Here is a 19,578-nt window from a genome sequence, read left to right on the forward strand (position 1 = left end):
CCTCCTGTTGTTGCATGAATTTTACTGCAGAGCAAGAAATGCAAACATGAAGTGTATTCAACGTTTAAAAAGCATTGTCAATTTTGAATCTACATAACATTTCACATTTCCTGTTGCTGAGGGAATATTGTTGTGTTGTGTGATACTGCTGCCAGGTAAAATCTGTTGTTACACAAGTGCATGCCAAATAATAAGATTTCTATCCCATACCGGGAGTAGAACCTATGACACCTGTGCATACACCAGAAATCCTTACCGATAGACCATATGGGAAAAGACTTTCTTAAAAAAAACATCACAGACAAATCTATAAATGTTGAAATGATGCCTTTTGTAATTAATAGCTCCATTTTTTTTCTCAGAGATGTTGGGATGAAAAGTCCCATATAAAATCCGTCTAAAATGTGTTTGAAAAGAGAACAGACACAATGAAAAGTATACAGTATCATTCCCGGCTTGATTTCAATCAATTAAATATAGTGATGAGCTAGCCAGGAGTCGAACCTAGAATCTTCTGATCCGTAGTCAGACACGTTATCCATTGCACCACTGGCCCCACAGACAAGCTGAAGTCAGGTCACTCCTAGAACAGTGTACACAGTCATACCTTTTGTCAACGACAAGGTTCTTTGGTTTTCTGTTACAGATGCATATCTTCATTTGATCCTCCTGTTGTTGCATGAATTTTACTGCAGAGCAAGAACTGCAAACATGAAGTGTATTCAACCTTTAAAAAGCCTTGTCAATTTTGAATCTACATAACATGTCACATTTCCTGAGGGAATACTTTTGTGTTGTGTGATACTGCAGCCAGTAAAAATATGTTGTTACACAAGTGCATGACACATGACAAGATGTTCTTTCCCATACCGGGAGTTGAACCCGGGCCACCTGGGTGAAAACCAGGAATCCTTACCACTAGACCATATGGGAAGACATTTCCTTTAAAAAAACATCAAGGTCAAAACTATAAATGTTGAAATTATGCCTGTTGTAATTAAAAGCGCCATATTTTTTCTCAGAGATGTTGGGGAAAAGTCCCATATAAAATCAGTCTAAAATGTGTTTGAAGAGAGAACAGCCAGACACAATGAAAAGTATACAGTATTTTTCCCAGCTTGATTTTGGTCAACTAAAGACAGTGTTGATTCAGCCAGGATTTCAACCTTGAATCTTCTGACCTGTGTACACAGTCATAGCGTCTGTCACGACAAGGTTCCTTGGTTTTCTGTTACAGATGCATATCTTCATTTGATCCTCCTGTTGTTGCATGAATTTTACTGCAGAGCAAGAAATGCAAACATGAAGTGTATTCAACGTTTAAAAAGCATTGTCAATTTTGAATCTACATAACATTTCACATTTCCTGTTGCTTAGGGAATATTGTTGTGTTGTGTGATACTGCTGCCAGGTAAAATCTGTTGTTACACAAGTGCATGCCAAATAATAAGATTTCTATCCCATACCGGGAGTAGAACCTATGACACCTGTGCATACACCAGAAATCCTTACCGATAGACCATATGGGAAAAGACTTCTTAAAAAAAACATCACAGACAAATCTATAAATGTTGAAATGATGCCTTTTGTAATTAATAGCTCCATTTTTTTTCTCAGAGATGTTGGGATGAAAAGTCCCATATAAAATCAGTCTAAAATGTATTTGAAAAGAGAACAGCCAGACACAATGAAAAGTATACAGTATCATTCCCGGCTTGATTTCAATCAATTAAATATAGTGACGAGCCAGCCAGGAGTCGAACCTAGAATCTTCTGATCCGTAGTCAGACACGTTATCCATTGCACCACTGGCCCCAGAGACACGCTGAAGTCAGGTCACTCCTAGAACAGTGTACACAGTCATAGCTTTTGTCAAAGACAAGGTTCTTTGGTTTTCTGTTACAGATGCATATCTTCATTTGATCCTCCTGTTGTTGCATGAATTTTACTGCAGAGCAAGAAATGCAAACATGAAGTGTATTCAACGTTTAAAAAGCTTTGTCAATTTTGAATCTACATAACATGTCACATTTCCTGAGGGAATACTTTTGTGTTGTGTGATACTGCAGCCAGTTAAAATATGTTGTTACTCAAGTGCATGGCACACGACAAGATGTTCTTTCCCATACCGGGAGTTGAACCCGGGCTACCTGGGTGAAAACCAGGAATCCTTACCGCTAGACCATATGGGAAGACGTTTCCTTTAAAAAAACATCAAGGTCAAAACTATAAATGTTGAAATTATGCCTGTTGTAATTACAAGCGCCATATTTTTTCTCAGAGATGTTGGGGAAAAGTCCAATATAAAATCAGTCTAAAATGTGTTTGAAGAGAGAACAGCCAGACACAATGAAAAGTATACAGTATTTTTCCCAGCTTGATTTTGGTCAACTAAAGACAGTGTTGATTCAGCCAGGATTTCAACCTTGAATCTTTTGATCTGTGTACACAGTCATAGCGTCTGTCACGACAAGGTTCCTTGGTTTTCTGTTACAGATGCATATCTTCATTTGATCCTCCTGTTGTTGCATGAATTTTACTGCAGAGCAAGAAATGCAAACATGAAGTGTATTCAACGTTTAAAAAGCATTGTCAATTTTGAATCTACATAACATTTCACATTTCCTGTTACTGAGGGAATATTGTTGTGTTGTGTGATACTGCTGCCAGGTAAAATCTGTTGTTACACAAGTGCATGCCAAATAATAAGGTTTCTATCCCATACCGGGAGTAGAACCTATGACACCTGTACGTACACCAGAAATCCTTACCGATAGACCATATGGGAAAAGACTTTCTTAAAAAAAACATCACAGACAAATCTATAAATGTTGAAATGATGCCTTTTGTAATTAATAGCTCCATTTTTTTTCTCAGAGATGTTGGGATGAAAAGTCCCATATAAAATCAGTCTAAAATGTGTTTGAAAAGAGAACAGCCAGACACAATGAAAAGTATACAGTATCATTCCCGGCTTGATTTCAATCAATTAAATATAGTGACGAGCCAGCCAGGAGTCGAACCTAGAATGGTCTGATCCGTAGTCAGACACGTTATCCATTGCGCCACTGGCCCCAAAGAAAAGCTGAAGTCAGGTCACTCCTAGAACAGTGTACACAGTCATAGCTTTTGTCAACGACAAGGTTCTTTGGTTTTCTGTTACAGATGCATATCTTCATTTGATCCTCCTGTTGTTGCATGAATTTTACTGCAGAGCAAGAAATGCAAACATGAAGTGTATTCAACGTTTAAAAAGCTTTGTCAATTTTGAATCTACATAACATGTCACATTTCCTGAGGGAATACTTTTGTGTTGTGTGATACTGCAGCCAGATAAAATATGTTGTTACACAAGTGCATGGCACATGACAAGATGTTCTTTCCCATACCGGGAGATGAACCCGGGCCACCTGGGTGAAAACCAGGAATCCTTACCGCTAGACCATATGGGAAGACAATTCCTTTAAAAAAACATCAAGGTCAAAACTATAAATGTTGAAATTATGCCTTTTGTAATTAAAAGCGCCATATTTTTTCTCAGAGATGTTGGGGAAAAGTCCAATATAAAATCAGTCTAAAATGTGTTTGAAGAGAGAACAGCCAGACACAATGAAAAGTATACAGTATTTTTCCCAGCTTGATTTTGGTCAACTAAAGACAGTGTTGATTCAGCCAGGATTTCAACCTTGAATCTTCTGATCTGTGTACACAGTCATAGCGTCTGTCACGACAAGGTTCCTTGGTTTTCTGTTACAGATGCATATCTTCATTTGATCCTCCTGTTGTTGCATGAATTTTTCTGCAGAGCAAGAAATGCAAACATGAAGTGTATTCAACGTTTAAAAAGCATTGTCAATTTTGAATCTACATAACATTTCACATTTCCTGTTACTGAGGGAATATTGTTGTGTTGTGTGATACTGCTGCCAGGTAAAATCTGTTGTTACACAAGTGCATGCCAAATAATAAGGTTTCTATCCCATACCGGGAGTAGAACCTATGACAACTGTGCGTACACCAGAAATCATTACCGATAGACCATATGGGAAAAGACTTTCTTAAAAAAAACATCACAGACAAATCTATAAATGTTGAAATGATGCCTTTTGTAATTAATAGCTCCATTTTTTTTCTCAGAGATGTTGGGATGAAAAGTCCCATATAAAATCAGTCTAAAATGTGTTTGAAAAGAGAACAGCCAGACACAATGAAAAGTATACAGTATCATTCCCGGCTTGATTTCAATCAATTAAATATAGTGACGAGCCAGCCAGAAGTCGAACCTAGAATCTTCTGATCCATAGTCAGACACATTATCCATTGCGCCACTGGCCCCAAAGACAAGCTGAAGTCAGGTCACTCCTAGAACAGTGTACACAGTCATAGCTTTTGTCAACGACAAGGTTCTTTGGTTTTCTGTTACAGATGCATATCTTCATTTGATCCTCCTGTTGTTGCATGAATTTTACTGCAGAGCAAGAACTGCAACATGAAGTGTATTCAACGTTTAAAAAGCCTTGTCAATTTTGAATCTACATAACATGTCACATTTCCTGAGGGAATACTTTTGTGTTGTGTGATACTGCAGCCAGTTAAAATATTTTGTTACACAAGTGCATGGCACATGACAAGATGTTCTTTCCCATACCGGGAGATGAACCCGGGCCACCTGGGTGAAAACCAGGAATCCTTACCGCTAGACCATATGGGAAGACAATTCCTTTAAAAAAACATCAAGGTCAAAACTATAAATGTTGAAATTATTCCTTTTGTAATTAAAAGCGCCATATTTTTTCTCAGAGATGTTGGGGAAAAGTCCAATATAAAATCAGTCTAAAATGTGTTTGAAGAGAGAACAGCCAGACACAATGAAAAGTATACAGTATTTTTCCCAGCTTGATTTTGGTCAACTAAAGACAGTGTTGATTCAGCCAGGATTTCAACCTTGAATCTTCTGATCTGTGTACACAGTCATAGCGTCTGTCACTACAAGGTTCCTTGGTTTTCTGTTACAGATGCATGTCTTCATTTGATCCTCCTGTTGTTGCATGAATTTTTCTGCAGAGCAAGAAATGCAAACATGAAGTGTATTCAACGTTTAAAAAGCATTGTCAATTTTGAATCTACATAACATTTCACATTTCCTGTTACTGAGGGAATATTGTTGTGTTGTGTGATACTGCTGCCAGGTAAAATCTGTTGTTACACAAGTGCATGCCAAATAATAAGGTTTCTATCCCATACCGGGAGTAGAACCTATGACAACTGTGCGTACACCAGAAATCATTACCGATAGACCATATGGGAAAAGACTTTCTTAAAAAAAACATCACAGACAAATCTATAAATGTTGAAATGATGCCTTTTGTAATTAATAGCTCCATTTTTTTTCTCAGAGATGTTGGGATGAAAAGTCCCATATAAAATCAGTCTAAAATGTGTTTGAAAAGAGAACAGCCAGACACAATGAAAAGTATACAGTATCATTCCCGGCTTGATTTCAATCAATTAAATATAGTGACGAGCCAGCCAGAAGTCGAACCTAGAATCTTCTGATCCATAGTCAGACACATTATCCATTGCGCCACTGGCCCCAAAGACAAGCTGAAGTCAGGTCACTCCTAGAACAGTGTACACAGTCATAGCTTTTGTCAACGACAAGGTTCTTTGGTTTTCTGTTACAGATGCATATCTTCATTTGATCCTCCTGTTGTTGCATGAATTTTACTGCAGAGCAAGAACTGCAACATGAAGTGTATTCAACGTTTAAAAAGCCTTGTCAATTTTGAATCTACATAACATGTCACATTTCCTGAGGGAATACTTTTGTGTTGTGTGATACTGCAGCCAGTTAAAATATTTTGTTACACAAGTGCATGGCACACGACAAGATGTTCTGTCCCATACCGGGATTGAACCCGGGCCAACTGGGTGAAAACCAGGAATCCTTACCGCTAGACCATATGGGAAGACATTTCCTTTAAAAAAACATCAAGGTCAAAACTATAAATGTTGAAATTATGCCTGTTGTAATTAAAAGCGCCGTATTTTTTCTCAGAGATTTTGGGGAAAAGTCCCATATGAAAATCAGTCTAAAATGTGTTTGAAGAGAGAACAGCCAGACACAATGAAAAGTATACAGTATTTTTCCCAGCTTGATTTTGGTCAACTAAAGACAGTGTTGATTCAGCCAGGATTTCAACCTTGAATCTTCTGATCTGTGTACACAGTCATAGCGTCTGTCACGACAAGGTTCCTTGGTTTTCTGTTACAGATGCATATCTTCATTTGATCCTCCTGTTGTTGCATGAATTTTACTGCAGAGCAAGAAATGCAAACATGAAGTGTATTCAACGTTTAAAAAGCATTGTCAATTTTGAATCTACATAACATTTCACATTTCCTGTTACTGAGGGAATATTGTTGTGTTGTGTGATACTGCTGCCAGGTAAAATCTGTTGTTACACAAGTGCATGCCAAATAATAAGGTTTCTATCCCATACCGGGTGTAGAACCTATGACAACTGTGCGTACACCAGAAATCATTACCGATAGACCATATGGGAAAAGACTTTCTTAAAAAAAAACATCACAGACAAATCTATAAATGTTGAAATGATGCCTTTTGTAATTAATAGCTCCATTTTTTTTCTCAGAGATGTTGGGATGAAAAGTCCCATATAAAATCAGTCTAAAATGTGTTTGAAAAGAGAACAGCCAGTCACAATGAAAAGTATACAGTATCATTCCCGGCTTGATTTCAATCAATTAAATATAGTGACGAGCCAGCCAGAAGTCGAACCTAGAATCTTCTGATCCATAGTCAGACACATTATCCATTGCGCCACTGGCCCCAAAGACAAGCTGAAGTCAGGTCACTCCTAGAACAGTGTACACAGTCATAGCTTTTGTCAACGACAAGGTTCTTTGGTTTTCTGTTACAGATGCATATCTTCATTTGATCCTCCTGTTGTTGCATGAATTTTACTGCAGAGCAAGAACTGCAAACATGATGAGTATTCAACGTTTAAAAAGCCTTGTCAATTTTGAATCTACATAACAAGTCACATTTCCTGAGGGAATACTTTTGTGTTGTGTGATACTGCAGCCAGTTAAAATATGTTGTTACACAAGTGCATGGCACACGACAAGATGTTCTTTCCCATACCGGGAGATGAACCCGGGCCACCTGGGTGAAAACCAGGAATCCTTACCGCTAGACCATATGGGAAGACATTTCCTTCAAAAAAACATCAAGGTCAAAACTATAAATGTTGAAATTATGCCTGTTGTAATTAAAAGCACCATATTTTTTCTCAGAGATGTTGGGGAAAAGTCCCATATAAAATCAGTCTAAAATGTGTTTGAAGAGAGAACAGCCAGACACAATGAAAAGTATACAGTATTTTTCCCAGCTTGATTTTGGTCAACTAAAGACAGTGTTGATTCAGCCAGGATTTCAAACTTGAATCTTCTGATCTGTGTACACAGTCATAGCGTCTGTCACGACAAGGTTCCTTGGTTTTCTGTTACAGATGCATATCTTCATTTGATCCTCCTGTTGTTGCATGAATTTTACTGCAGAGCAAGAAATGCAAACATGAAGTGTATTCAACGTTTAAAAAGCATTGTCAATTTTGAATCTACATAACATTTCACATTTCCTGTTACTGAGGGAATATTGTTGTGTTGTGTGATACTGCTGCCAGGTAAAATCAATTGTTACACAAGCGCATGACAAATAATAAGGTTTCTATCACATACCGGGAGTAGAACCTATGACAACTGTGCGTACACCAGAAATCATTACCGATAGACCATATGGGAAAAGACTTTCTTAAAAAAAACATCACAGACAAATCTATAAATGTTGAAATGATGCCTTTTGTAATTAATAGCTCCATTTTTTTTCTCAGAGATGTTGGGATGAAAAGTCCCATATAAAATCAGTCTAAAATGTGTTTGAAAAGAGAACAGCCAGACACAATGAAAAGTATACAGTATCATTCCCGGCTTGATTTCAATCAATTAAATATAGTGACGAGCCAGCCAGAAGTCGAACCTAGAATCTTCTGATCCATAGTCAGACACATTATCCATTGCGCCACTGGCCCCAAAGACAAGCTGAAGTCAGGTCACTCCTAGAACAGTGTACACAGTCATAGCTTTTGTCAACGACAAGGTTCTTTGGTTTTCTGTTACAGATGCATATCTTCATTTGATCCTCCTGTTGTTGCATGAATTTTACTGCAGAGCAAGAACTGCAAACATGATGTGTATTCAACGTTTAAAAAGCCTTGTCAATTTTGAATCTACATAACATGTCACATTTCCTGAGGGAATACTTTTGTGTTGTGTGATACTGCAGCCAGTTAAAATATGTTGTTACACAAGTGCATGGCACACGACAAGATGTTCTTTCCCATACCGGGAGTTGAACCCGGGCCAACTGGGTGAAAACCAGGAATCCTTACCGCTAGACCATATGGGAAGACATTTCCTTTAAAAAAACATCAAGGTCAAAACTATAAATGTTGAAATTATGCCTGTTGTAATTAAAAGCGCCGTATTTTTTCTCAGAGATTTTGGGGAAAAGTCCCATATGAAAATCAGTCTAAAATGTGTTTGAAGAGAGAACAGCCAGACACAATGAAAAGTATACAGTATTTTTCCCAGCTTGATTTTGGTCAACTAAAGACAGTGTTGATTCAGCCAGGATTTCAACCTTGAATCTTCTGATCTGTGTACACAGTCATAGCGTCTGTCACGACAAGGTTCCTTGGTTTTCTGTTACAGATGCATATCTTCATTTGATCCTCCTGTTGTTGCATGAATTTTACTGCAGAGCAAGAAATGCAAACATGAAGTGTATTCAACGTTTAAAAAGCATTGTCAATTTTGAATCTACATAACATTTCACATTTCCTGTTACTGAGGGAATATTGTTGTGTTGTGTGATACTGCTGCCAGGTAAAATCTGTTGTTACACAAGTGCATGCCAAATAATAAGGTTTCTATCCCATACCGGGTGTAGAACCTATGACAACTGTGCGTACACCAGAAATCATTACCGATAGACCATATGGGAAAAGACTTTCTTAAAAAAAAACATCACAGACAAATCTATAAATGTTGAAATGATGCCTTTTGTAATTAATAGCTCCATTTTTTTTCTCAGAGATGTTGGGATGAAAAGTCCCATATAAAATCAGTCTAAAATGTGTTTGAAAAGAGAACAGCCAGACACAATGAAAAGTATACAGTATCATTCCCGGCTTGATTTCAATCAATTAAATATAGTGACGAGCCAGCCAGAAGTCGAACCTAGAATCTTCTGATCCATAGTCAGACACATTATCCATTGCGCCACTGGCCCCAAAGACAAGCTGAAGTCAGGTCACTCCTAGAACAGTGTACACAGTCATAGCTTTTGTCAACGACAAGGTTCTTTGGTTTTCTGTTACAGATGCATATCTTCATTTGATCCTCCTGTTGTTGCATGAATTTTACTGCAGAGCAAGAACTGCAAACATGATGAGTATTCAACGTTTAAAAAGCCTTGTCAATTTTGAATCTACATAACAAGTCACATTTCCTGAGGGAATACTTTTGTGTTGTGTGATACTGCAGCCAGTTAAAATATGTTGTTACACAAGTGCATGGCACACGACAAGATGTTCTTTCCCATACCGGGAGATGAACCCGGGCCACCTGGGTGAAAACCAGGAATCCTTACCGCTAGACCATATGGGAAGACATTTCCTTCAAAAAAACATCAAGGTCAAAACTATAAATGTTGAAATTATGCCTGTTGTAATTAAAAGCACCATATTTTTTCTCAGAGATGTTGGGGAAAAGTCCCATATAAAATCAGTCTAAAATGTGTTTGAAGAGAGAACAGCCAGACACAATGAAAAGTATACAGTATTTTTCCCAGCTTGATTTTGGTCAACTAAAGACAGTGTTGATTCAGCCAGGATTTCAAACTTGAATCTTCTGATCTGTGTACACAGTCATAGCGTCTGTCACGACAAGGTTCCTTGGTTTTCTGTTACAGATGCATATCTTCATTTGATCCTCCTGTTGTTGCATGAATTTTACTGCAGAGCAAGAAATGCAAACATGAAGTGTATTCAACGTTTAAAAAGCATTGTCAATTTTGAATCTACATAACATTTCACATTTCCTGTTACTGAGGGAATATTGTTGTGTTGTGTGATACTGCTGCCAGGTAAAATCTGTTGTTACACAAGTGCATGCCAAATAATAAGGTTTCTATCCCATACCGGGAGTAGAACCTATGACAACTGTGCGTACACCAGAAATCATTACCGATAGACCATATGGGAAAAGACTTTCTTAAAAAAAACATCACAGACAAATCTATAAATGTTGAAATGATGCCTTTTGTAATTAATAGCTCCATTTTTTTTCTCAGAGATGTTGGGATGAAAAGTCCCATATAAAATCAGTCTAAAATGTGTTTGAAAAGAGAACAGCCAGACACAATGAAAAGTATACAGTATCATTCCCGGCTTGATTTCAATCAATTAAATATAGTGACGAGCCAGCCAGAAGTCGAACCTAGAATCTTCTGATCCATAGTCAGACACATTATCCATTGCGCCACTGGCCCCAAAGACAAGCTGAAGTCAGGTCACTCCTAGAACAGTGTACACAGTCATAGCTTTTGTCAACGACAAGGTTCTTTGGTTTTCTGTTACAGATGCATATCTTCATTTGATCCTCCTGTTGTTGCATGAATTTTACTGCAGAGCAAGAACTGCAAACATGATGTGTATTCAACGTTTAAAAAGCCTTGTCAATTTTGAATCTACATAACATGTCACATTTCCTGAGGGAATACTTTTGTGTTGTGTGATACTGCAGCCAGTTAAAATATGTTGTTACACAAGTGCATGGCACACGACAAGATGTTCTTTCCCATACCGGGAGTTGAACCCGGGCCAACTGGGTGAAAACCAGGAATCCTTACCGCTAGACCATATGGGAAGACATTTCCTTTAAAAAAACATCAAGGTCAAAACTATAAATGTTGAAATTATGCCTGTTGTAATTAAAAGCGCCGTATTTTTTCTCAGAGATTTTGGGGAAAAGTCCCATATGAAAATCAGTCTAAAATGTGTTTGAAGAGAGAACAGCCAGACACAATGAAAAGTATACAGTATTTTTCCCAGCTTGATTTTGGTCAACTAAAGACAGTGTTGATTCAGCCAGGATTTCAACCTTGAATCTTCTGATCTGTGTACACAGTCATAGCGTCTGTCACGACAAGGTTCCTTGGTTTTCTGTTACAGATGCATATCTTCATTTGATCCTCCTGTTGTTGCATGAATTTTACTGCAGAGCAAGAAATGCAAACATGAAGTGTATTCAACGTTTAAAAAGCATTGTCAATTTTGAATCTACATAACATTTCACATTTCCTGTTACTGAGGGAATATTGTTGTGTTGTGTGATACTGCTGCCAGGTAAAATCTGTTGTTACACAAGTGCATGCCAAATAATAAGGTTTCTATCCCATACCGGGTGTAGAACCTATGACAACTGTGCGTACACCAGAAATCATTACCGATAGACCATATGGGAAAAGACTTTCTTAAAAAAAAACATCACAGACAAATCTATAAATGTTGAAATGATGCCTTTTGTAATTAATAGCTCCATTTTTTTTCTCAGAGATGTTGGGATGAAAAGTCCCATATAAAATCAGTCTAAAATGTGTTTGAAAAGAGAACAGCCAGACACAATGAAAAGTATACAGTATCATTCCCGGCTTGATTTCAATCAATTAAATATAGTGACGAGCCAGCCAGAAGTCGAACCTAGAATCTTCTGATCCATAGTCAGACACATTATCCATTGCGCCACTGGCCCCAAAGACAAGCTGAAGTCAGGTCACTCCTAGAACAGTGTACACAGTCATAGCTTTTGTCAACGACAAGGTTCTTTGGTTTTCTGTTACAGATGCATATCTTCATTTGATCCTCCTGTTGTTGCATGAATTTTACTGCAGAGCAAGAACTGCAAACATGATGAGTATTCAACGTTTAAAAAGCCTTGTCAATTTTGAATCTACATAACAAGTCACATTTCCTGAGGGAATACTTTTGTGTTGTGTGATACTGCAGCCAGTTAAAATATGTTGTTACACAAGTGCATGGCACACGACAAGATGTTCTTTCCCATACCGGGAGATGAACCCGGGCCACCTGGGTGAAAACCAGGAATCCTTACCGCTAGACCATATGGGAAGACATTTCCTTCAAAAAAACATCAAGGTCAAAACTATAAATGTTGAAATTATGCCTGTTGTAATTAAAAGCACCATATTTTTTCTCAGAGATGTTGGGGAAAAGTCCCATATAAAATCAGTCTAAAATGTGTTTGAAGAGAGAACAGCCAGACACAATGAAAAGTATACAGTATTTTTCCCAGCTTGATTTTGGTCAACTAAAGACAGTGTTGATTCAGCCAGGATTTCAAACTTGAATCTTCTGATCTGTGTACACAGTCATAGCGTCTGTCACGACAAGGTTCCTTGGTTTTCTGTTACAGATGCATATCTTCATTTGATCCTCCTGTTGTTGCATGAATTTTACTGCAGAGCAAGAAATGCAAACATGAAGTGTATTCAACGTTTAAAAAGCATTGTCAATTTTGAATCTACATAACATTTCACATTTCCTGTTACTGAGGGAATATTGTTGTGTTGTGTGATACTGCTGCCAGGTAAAATCTGTTGTTACACAAGTGCATGCCAAATAATAAGGTTTCTATCCCATACCGGGTGTAGAACCTATGACAACTGTGCGTACACCAGAAATCATTACCGATAGACCATATGGGAAAAGACTTTCTTAAAAAAAAACATCACAGACAAATCTATAAATGTTGAAATGATGCCTTTTGTAATTAATAGCTCCATTTTTTTTCTCAGAGATGTTGGGATGAAAAGTCCCATATAAAATCAGTCTAAAATGTGTTTGAAAAGATAACAGCCAGACACAATGAAAAGTATACAGTATCATTCCCGGCTTGATTTCAATCAATTAAATATAGTGACGAGCCAGCCAGAAGTCGAACCTAGAATCTTCTGATCCATAGTCAGACACATTATCCATTGCGCCACTGGCCCCAAAGACAAGCTGAAGTCAGGTCACTCCTAGAACAGTGTACACAGTCATAGCTTTTGTCAACGACAAGGTTCTTTGGTTTTCTGTTACAGATGCATATCTTCATTTGATCCTCCTGTTGTTGCATGAATTTTACTGCAGAGCAAGAACTGCAAACATGATGAGTATTCAACGTTTAAAAAGCCTTGTCAATTTTGAATCTACATAACAAGTCACATTTCCTGAGGGAATACTTTTGTGTTGTGTGATACTGCAGCCAGTTAAAATATGTTGTTACACAAGTGCATGGCACACGACAAGATGTTCTTTCCCATACCGGGAGTTGAACCCGGGCCACCTGGGTGAAAACCAGGAATCCTTACCGCTAGACCATATGGGAAGACATTTCCTTCAAAAAAACATCAAGGTCAAAACTATAAATGTTGAAATTATGCCTGTTGTAATTAAAAGCGCCATATTTTTTCTCAGAGATGTTGGGGAAAAGTCCAATATAAAATCAGTCTAAAATGTGTTTGAAGAGAGAACAGCCAGACACAATGAAAAGTATACAGTATTTTTCCCAGCTTGATTTTGGTCAACTAAAGACAGTGTTGATTCAGCCAGGATTTCAAACTTGAATCTTCTGATCTGTGTACACAGTCATAGCGTCTGTCACGACAAGGTTCCTTGGTTTTCTGTTACAGATGCATATCTTCATTTGATCCTCCTGTTGTTGCATGAATTTTACTGCAGAGCAAGAAATGCAAACATGAAGTGTATTCAACGTTTAAAAAGCATTGTCAATTTTGAATCTACATAACATTTCACATTTCCTGTTACTGAGGGAATATTGTTGTGTTGTGTGATACTGCTGCCAGGTAAAATCTGTTGTTACACAAGTGCATGACAAATAATAAGGTTTCTATCCCATACCGGGAGTAGAACCTATGACAACTGTGCGTACACCAGAAATCATTACCGATAGACCATATGGGAAAAGACTTTCTTAAAAAAAACATCACAGACAAATCTATAAATGTTGAAATGATGCCTTTTGTAATTAATAGCTCCATTTTTTTTCTCAGAGATGTTGGGATGAAAAGTCCCATATAAAATCAGTCTAAAATGTGTTTGAAAAGAGAACAGCCAGACACAATGAAAAGTATACAGTATCATTCCCGGCTTGATTTCAATCAATTAAATATAGTGACGAGCCAGCCAGAAGTCGAACCTAGAATCTTCTGATCCATAGTCAGACACATTATCCATTGCGCCACTGGCCCCAAAGACAAGCTGAAGTCAGGTCACTCCTAGAACAGTGTACACAGTCATAGCTTTTGTCAACGACAAGGTTCTTTGGTTTTCTGTTACAGATGCATATCTTCATTTGATCCTCCTGTTGTTGCATGAATTTTACTGCAGAGCAAGAACTGCAAACATGATGAGTATTCAACGTTTAAAAAGCCTTGTCAATTTTGAATCTACATAACAAGTCACATTTCCTGAGGGAATACTTTTGTGTTGTGTGATACTGCAGCCAGTTAAAATATGTTGTTACACAAGTGCATGGCACACGACAAGATGTTCTTTCCCATACCGGGAGATGAACCCGGGCCACCTGGGTGAAAACCAGGAATCCTTACCGCTAGACCATATGGGAAGACATTTCCTTCAAAAAAACATCAAGGTCAAAACTATAAATGTTGAAATTATGCCTGTTGTAATTAAAAGCACCATATTTTTTCTCAGAGATGTTGGGGAAAAGTCCCATATAAAATCAGTCTAAAATGTGTTTGAAAAGAGAACAGCCAGACACAATGAAAAGTATACAGTATCATTCCCGGCTTGATTTCAATCAATTAAATATAGTGACGAGCCAGCCAGAAGTCGAACCTAGAATCTTCTGATCCATAGTCAGACACATTATCCATTGCGCCACTGGCCCCAAAGACAAGCTGAAGTCAGGTCACTCCTAGAACAGTGTACACAGTCATAGCTTTTGTCAACGACAAGGTTCTTTGGTTTTCTGTTACAGATGCATATCTTCATTTGATCCTCCTGTTGTTGCATGAATTTTACTGCAGAGCAAGAACTGCAAACATGATGAGTATTCAACGTTTAAAAAGCCTTGTCAATTTTGAATCTACATAACAAGTCACATTTCCTGAGGGAATACTTTTGTGTTGTGTGATACTGCAGCCAGTTAAAATATGTTGTTACACAAGTGCATGGCACACGACAAGATGTTCTTTCCCATACCGGGAGATGAACCCGGGCCACCTGGGTGAAAACCAGGAATCCTTACCGCTAGACCATATGGGAAGACATTTCCTTCAAAAAAACATCAAGGTCAAAACTATAAATGTTGAAATTATGCCTGTTGTAATTAAAAGCACCATATTTTTTCTCAGAGATGTTGGGGAAAAGTCCCATATAAAATCAGTCTAAAATGTGTTTGAAGAGAGAACAGCCAGACACAATGAAAAGTATACAGTATTTTTCCCAGCTTGATTTTGGTCAACTAAAGACAGTGTTGATTCAGCCAGGATTTCAAACTTGAATCTTCTGATCTGTGTACACAGTCATAGCGTCTGTCACGACAAGGTTCCTTGGTTTTCTGTTACAGATGCATATCTTCATTTGATCCTCCTGTTGTTGCATGAATTTTACTGCAGAGCAAGAAATGCAAACATGAAGTGTATTCAACGTTTAAAAAGCATTGTCAATTTTGAATCTACATAACATTTCACATTTCCTGTTACTGAGGGAATATTGTTGTGTTGTGTGATACTGCTGCCAGGTAAAATCTGTTGTTACACAAGTGCATGCCAAATAATAAGGTTTCTATCCCATACCGGGTGTAGAACCTATGACAACTGTGCGTACACCAGAAATCATTACCGATAGACCATATGGGAAAAGACTTTCTTAAAAAAAAACATCACAGACAAATCTATAAATGTTGAAATGATGCCTTTTGTAATTAATAGCTCCATTTTTTTTCTCAGAGATGTTGGGATGAAAAGTCCCATATAAAATCAGTCTAAAATGTGTTTGAAAAGATAACAGCCAGACACAATGAAAAGTATACAGTATCATTCCCGGCTTGATTTCAATCAATTAAATATAGTGACGAGCCAGCCAGAAGTCGAACCTAGAATCTTCTGATCCATAGTCAGACACATTATCCATTGCGCCACTGGCCCCAAAGACAAGCTGAAGTCAGGTCACTCCTAGAACAGTGTACACAGTCATAGCTTTTGTCAACGACAAGGTTCTTTGGTTTTCTGTTACAGATGCATATCTTCATTTGATCCTCCTGTTGTTGCATGAATTTTACTGCAGAGCAAGAACTGCAAACATGATGAGTATTCAACGTTTAAAAAGCCTTGTCAATTTTGAATCTACATAACAAGTCACATTTCCTGAGGGAATACTTTTGTGTTGTGTGATACTGCAGCCAGTTAAAATATGTTGTTACACAAGTGCATGGCACACGACAAGATGTTCTTTCCCATACCGGGAGTTGAACCCGGGCCACCTGGGTGAAAACCAGGAATCCTTACCGCTAGACCATATGGGAAGACATTTCCTTCAAAAAAACATCAAGGTCAAAACTATAAATGTTGAAATTATGCCTGTTGTAATTAAAAGCGCCATATTTTTTCTCAGAGATGTTGGGGAAAAGTCCAATATAAAATCAGTCTAAAATGTGTTTGAAGAGAGAACAGCCAGACACAATGAAAAGTATACAGTATTTTTCCCAGCTTGATTTTGGTCAACTAAAGACAGTGTTGATTCAGCCAGGATTTCAAACTTGAATCTTCTGATCTGTGTACACAGTCATAGCGTCTGTCACGACAAGGTTCCTTGGTTTTCTGTTACAGATGCATATCTTCATTTGATCCTCCTGTTGTTGCATGAATTTTACTGCAGAGCAAGAAATGCAAACATGAAGTGTATTCAACGTTTAAAAAGCATTGTCAATTTTGAATCTACATAACATTTCACATTTCCTGTTACTGAGGGAATATTGTTGTGTTGTGTGATACTGCTGCCAGGTAAAATCTGTTGTTACACAAGTGCATGACAAATAATAAGGTTTCTATCCCATACCGGGAGTAGAACCTATGACAACTGTGCGTACACCAGAAATCATTACCGATAGACCATATGGGAAAAGACTTTCTTAAAAAAAACATCACAGACAAATCTATAAATGTTGAAATGATGCCTTTTGTAATTAATAGCTCCATTTTTTTTCTCAGAGATGTTGGGATGAAAAGTCCCATATAAAATCAGTCTAAAATGTGTTTGAAAAGAGAACAGCCAGACACAATGAAAAGTATACAGTATCATTCCCGGCTTGATTTCAATCAATTAAATATAGCGACGAGCCAGCCAGGAGTCGAACCTAGAATCTTCTGATACGTAGTCAGACACGTTATCCATTGCGCCACTTGCCCCAAAGACAAGCTGAAGTCAGGTCACTCCTAGAACAGTGTACACAGTCATAGCTTTTGTCAACGACAAGGTTCTTTGGTTTTCTGTTACAGATGCATATCTTCATTTGATCCTCCTGTTGTTGCATGAATTTTACTGCAGAGCAAGAACTGCAAACATGATGTGTATTCAACGTTTAAAAAGCCTTGTCAATTTTGAATCTACATAACATGTCACATTTCCTGAGGGAATATTTTTGTGTTGTGTGATACTGCAGCCAGTTAAAATATGTTGTTACACAAGTGCATGGCACATGACAAGATGTTCTTTCCCATACCGGGAGATGAACCCAGGCCACCTGGGTAAAAACCAGGAATCCTTACCGCTAGACCATATGGGAAGATATTTCCTTTAAAAAAACATCAAGGTCAAAACTATAAATGTTGAAATTATGCCTGTTGTAATTAAAAGCGCCATATTTTTTCTCAGAGATGTTGGGGAAAAGTCCAATATAAAATCAGTCTAAAATGTGTTTGAAGAGAGAACAGCCAGACACAATGAAAAGTATACAGTATTTTTCCCAGCTTGATTTTGGTCAAATAAAGACAGTGTTGATTCAGCCAGGATTTCAACCTTGAATCTTCTGATCTGTGTACACAGTCATAGCGTCTGTCACGACAAGGTTCCTTGGTTTTCTGTTACAGATGCATATCTTCCTTTGATCCTCCTGTTGTTGCATGAATTTTACTGCAGAGCAAGAAATGCAAACATGAAGTGTATTCAACGTTTAAAAAGCATTGTCAATTTTGAATCTACATAACATTTCACATTTCCTGTTACTGTGGGAATATTGTTGTGTTGTGTGATACTGCTGCCAGGTAAAATCTGTTGTTACACAAGTGCATGACAAATAATAAGGTTTCTATCCCATACCGGGAGTAGAACCTATGACAACTGTGCGTACACCAGAAATCATTACCGATAGACCATATGGGAAAAGACTTTCTTAAAAAAAACATCACAGACAAATCTATAAATGTTGAAATGATGCCTTTTGTAATTAATAGCTCCATTTTTTTTCTCAGAGATGTTGGGATGAAAAGTCCCATATAAAATCAGTCTAAAATGTGTTTGAAAAGAGAACAGCCAGACACAATGAAAAGTATACAGTATTTTTCCCAGCTTGATTTTGGTCAGTGTTCCTTATCAGTGTAGCCTAGTGGTTAGAGCATTGGACTCGTAACTGAAAGGTTGCAAGCTCAACTCCCTGACCTGACAAGATACAAATCTGTCATTCTGCCCCTGAACAAGGCAGTTAACCCACTGTTCCCCTGAACAAGGCAGTTAACCCACTGTTCCAAGGCCGTCATTGAAAATACGAATTTGTTTTAACTGACTTGCCTTGTAAAAATAAATTTTAAAAAAGGCCAGTAGGTGGTACTGTACAGGTGCAGTTTATGTAAATACAATGAGCATGGTGTGATCTCATTTTAAAAAATCCCCATTGAGAACAATCACAAAGTTGATCTCTGTATTAAATAGACCTTTTTATTTGACTTTTTCTGATACATTTATATAGTCATTAAATGTGTGCCACTGGCCTGAGTCTATTGCAATATCTTTACAAGAACAAAACGCTCAAAATAAGTACAGTTCTAAAAGTGAAAGAACTACTTCAATGACTAACCAAAATAAATCATCCAAAATATCCGTCAAAAATACTTATTTATTGTACAGTCAGTGTCTCAACTCTTCAAACAGCAGCTATGGACAAGTATGTCACACAAAGTATGCAATTTTAAATAAAATAACAAAATAAATCATTAGTAAGTGTCCTGTCATGTACTAGAAACTGAAAACTACTAATCAAAAGAACAAATATCATACTATACACCAGGGTTTCTCAAACAGGGGTCCCTGGTGTAATTGCAAGGGGTCTGTGAAATAAAAAAGTGTAATGAACGTATTCAGCACCACAAGGATTCCAGTAACTTTACAT

The 19,578-nt window shown here is 37.6% G+C and overlaps 14 non-coding genes across 14 annotated transcripts; all 14 read right to left on the reverse strand.

Moving 5' to 3' along the window:
• Nucleotides 1-861: 861 nt before the first annotated feature.
• On the reverse strand, nt 862-933 carry trnae-uuc (transfer RNA glutamic acid (anticodon UUC)). Its single transcript has one exon. It is a non-coding gene; the product is annotated as a tRNA-Glu (tRNA).
• Nucleotides 934-1,742: 809 nt separating this feature from the next.
• On the reverse strand, nt 1,743-1,815 carry trnar-acg (transfer RNA arginine (anticodon ACG)). The gene has a single exon. It is a non-coding gene; the product is annotated as a tRNA-Arg (tRNA).
• Nucleotides 1,816-2,120: 305 nt separating this feature from the next.
• Nucleotides 2,121-2,192, reverse strand: trnae-uuc (transfer RNA glutamic acid (anticodon UUC)). The gene has a single exon. It is a non-coding gene; the product is annotated as a tRNA-Glu (tRNA).
• A 1,188-nt stretch (nt 2,193-3,380) lies between these two features.
• trnae-uuc (transfer RNA glutamic acid (anticodon UUC)) lies at nt 3,381-3,452 on the reverse strand. Its single transcript has one exon. It is a non-coding gene; the product is annotated as a tRNA-Glu (tRNA).
• Nucleotides 3,453-4,639: 1,187 nt separating this feature from the next.
• trnae-uuc (transfer RNA glutamic acid (anticodon UUC)) lies at nt 4,640-4,711 on the reverse strand. Its single transcript has one exon. It is a non-coding gene; the product is annotated as a tRNA-Glu (tRNA).
• Nucleotides 4,712-7,159: 2,448 nt separating this feature from the next.
• On the reverse strand, nt 7,160-7,231 carry trnae-uuc (transfer RNA glutamic acid (anticodon UUC)). Its single transcript has one exon. It is a non-coding gene; the product is annotated as a tRNA-Glu (tRNA).
• Nucleotides 7,232-8,419: 1,188 nt separating this feature from the next.
• trnae-uuc (transfer RNA glutamic acid (anticodon UUC)) lies at nt 8,420-8,491 on the reverse strand. Its single transcript has one exon. It is a non-coding gene; the product is annotated as a tRNA-Glu (tRNA).
• Nucleotides 8,492-9,681: 1,190 nt separating this feature from the next.
• On the reverse strand, nt 9,682-9,753 carry trnae-uuc (transfer RNA glutamic acid (anticodon UUC)). Its single transcript has one exon. It is a non-coding gene; the product is annotated as a tRNA-Glu (tRNA).
• Nucleotides 9,754-10,941: 1,188 nt separating this feature from the next.
• trnae-uuc (transfer RNA glutamic acid (anticodon UUC)) lies at nt 10,942-11,013 on the reverse strand. Its single transcript has one exon. It is a non-coding gene; the product is annotated as a tRNA-Glu (tRNA).
• Nucleotides 11,014-12,203: 1,190 nt separating this feature from the next.
• On the reverse strand, nt 12,204-12,275 carry trnae-uuc (transfer RNA glutamic acid (anticodon UUC)). Its single transcript has one exon. It is a non-coding gene; the product is annotated as a tRNA-Glu (tRNA).
• Nucleotides 12,276-13,464: 1,189 nt separating this feature from the next.
• Nucleotides 13,465-13,536, reverse strand: trnae-uuc (transfer RNA glutamic acid (anticodon UUC)). Its single transcript has one exon. It is a non-coding gene; the product is annotated as a tRNA-Glu (tRNA).
• Nucleotides 13,537-14,724: 1,188 nt separating this feature from the next.
• Nucleotides 14,725-14,796, reverse strand: trnae-uuc (transfer RNA glutamic acid (anticodon UUC)). The gene has a single exon. It is a non-coding gene; the product is annotated as a tRNA-Glu (tRNA).
• Nucleotides 14,797-15,386: 590 nt separating this feature from the next.
• On the reverse strand, nt 15,387-15,458 carry trnae-uuc (transfer RNA glutamic acid (anticodon UUC)). Its single transcript has one exon. It is a non-coding gene; the product is annotated as a tRNA-Glu (tRNA).
• Nucleotides 15,459-16,647: 1,189 nt separating this feature from the next.
• Nucleotides 16,648-16,719, reverse strand: trnae-uuc (transfer RNA glutamic acid (anticodon UUC)). The gene has a single exon. It is a non-coding gene; the product is annotated as a tRNA-Glu (tRNA).
• Nucleotides 16,720-19,578: the final 2,859 nt, after the last annotated feature.

The sequence above is a fragment of the Salvelinus fontinalis genome, chromosome 3, assembly GCF_029448725.1.
Source record: "Salvelinus fontinalis isolate EN_2023a chromosome 3, ASM2944872v1, whole genome shotgun sequence".
Lineage (NCBI taxonomy): Eukaryota > Metazoa > Chordata > Actinopteri > Salmoniformes > Salmonidae > Salvelinus > Salvelinus fontinalis.